This window comes from Parambassis ranga, unplaced genomic scaffold, assembly GCF_900634625.1.
Source record: "Parambassis ranga unplaced genomic scaffold, fParRan2.1 scaffold_21_arrow_ctg1, whole genome shotgun sequence".
NCBI classification, from domain to species: domain Eukaryota; kingdom Metazoa; phylum Chordata; class Actinopteri; family Ambassidae; genus Parambassis; species Parambassis ranga.
This window is the reverse complement of record NW_021144767.1, coordinates 5,807,660-5,809,413: the sequence shown is the minus strand read 5'-3', so window position 1 is coordinate 5,809,413 and position 1,754 is coordinate 5,807,660. Positions and strand designations below refer to the sequence as shown.

Here is a 1,754-nt window from a genome sequence, read left to right as displayed (position 1 = left end):
ATGTTACATTTCTCATTCAGTTTATTGTAATTCACTCAGGCATACTAATAGACACAATATTTTAAACACTGGAAAATGCATTTTCCGAGGTCCCTGGATGTTCCTAGACACCAAGAACATGCATAATGCACATTATTATTGTCTTTTTAGGTGATTTTTTTTTTCTTTTAGGGTTTAAAGGGTTAACATCTGAATGTGGTGTAACAAGAGTACAAAGCTTTCTGCCCAAACAGGGACTTGAACCCTGGACCCTCAGATTAAAAGTCTGATGCTCTACCGACTGAGCTATCTGGGCTCTACATGTCATTTCAGGGACTAATTCTGTGCAGACAGGTTAACCGAAACAGAGAGCATTGATTGGCTACATTCAAACATATAAGAAATTCGCTGAATGCTTCTTTAAGGGTGAACTTCCTGTGTGTGCAGACAGTGGAGGTGGTTTCAGGTGTTATAAATTGGCATCTCCATGGTTCAGATGAAGAAGTGGTTCCAGTTCCTCACATGCTCACATCTGCTAGTCCACAGAGGACAGTGGTCCTATACACATAAAGAACACATACTTAATGAATGTATGTGTTTTTATAGAGGACTTCTTCATATTGTCTGAACCTGAGGAGGAGGAGGAGGAAGTCCTGTTCATATCAGCTGACAGGACTGATTCTGGTGTAAGCACATGTTGCTTTAATCTACAAAGTGAAATTGTTATTTGTTATAAAGTCATACACTCTCAGACTCTGGATTCCATTACAGGACAATGTGGACCTCATGTCAGTGTTGTATGGAAAGCCAGTTCAGTTCATTTCTTGATATTAAATATTTTATTTCTCGCACTAGTAAGGCAAAACGTTGCACTAGTTAACTAGTGAATGCATTTAGACCTGGTTAGTGTTGGGTGTATGTGCTTCAGGGATGTTATTTTAGGTTTGTTGTTTGTATTCATGTTAGTAAACTTGATTAGTTTTTGTGTTGTGTCTCCTTTCTATTGGCTGTTGGCAACACGTGTTTGCAGATGGGTTAAGGGTGAGCCTATTAGAATATGAGAGAGCCTGTTCATGAAGAAGGTCATGACTGAACAGTGTTTGAACGTTCAGGGAGAGCAGCTCACTGTTCACTGGTGCTTTTGTTCTTTTGTGAAAAGGTAACGGCAATTAAATAAAGAGATGTTTGTTTCAATAACACAAGTTAAAGCTGTGCCTGTTTTTATTGCACAGTCAAACTAATTTCATGACAAATAGCCTATATCATAGAATTTTAGTCGATTTTTAGTCGTTAAAAAATGTTGATGACTAAAATGTTTCTAAAATCAAATGACATTTTAGTCACAAGACTAAATAAAAACTAAATCAAAAATTGCTGCCAAAATTAACACTGATATGACTACACATACTTATAGGTATGCTTACAATGAAGGGTTAACTACCAAATAATGTAATTGTCAGAAACAGAACTCAGCCTCATAAATATCCATTTTTACAGTGAGCTCCCAAGGAGCCATGCACAATCACTACCTTCACATAAAATAAACCACATCATAAAGTGCTGCTTACCTTTCAGAGGAATCAAACTTCTGAAAGCAATATGGCGCCCTGCACAAACTTCTCTCAGCAACTACGGTGTCACTGAAGAAAAGTGCAGCATGTGAGCTGTCACTCCAACCAAACCAACCGTGCCTCTGCACCACCTGCTGGCCAACCGGAACAGACTTACATGTATATCTGCAGATCTAATGGTTGTTCTGTATCGTCTTTATTTTT

General features: G+C 38.1%; 1 non-coding gene across 1 annotated transcript; it reads right to left on the bottom strand.

Annotated features, from left to right (window-relative positions):
• Window positions 1–222: 222 nt before the first annotated feature.
• On the bottom strand, window positions 223–295 carry trnak-uuu (transfer RNA lysine (anticodon UUU)). Its single transcript has one exon. It is a non-coding gene; the product is annotated as a tRNA-Lys (tRNA).
• Window positions 296–1,754: the final 1,459 nt, after the last annotated feature.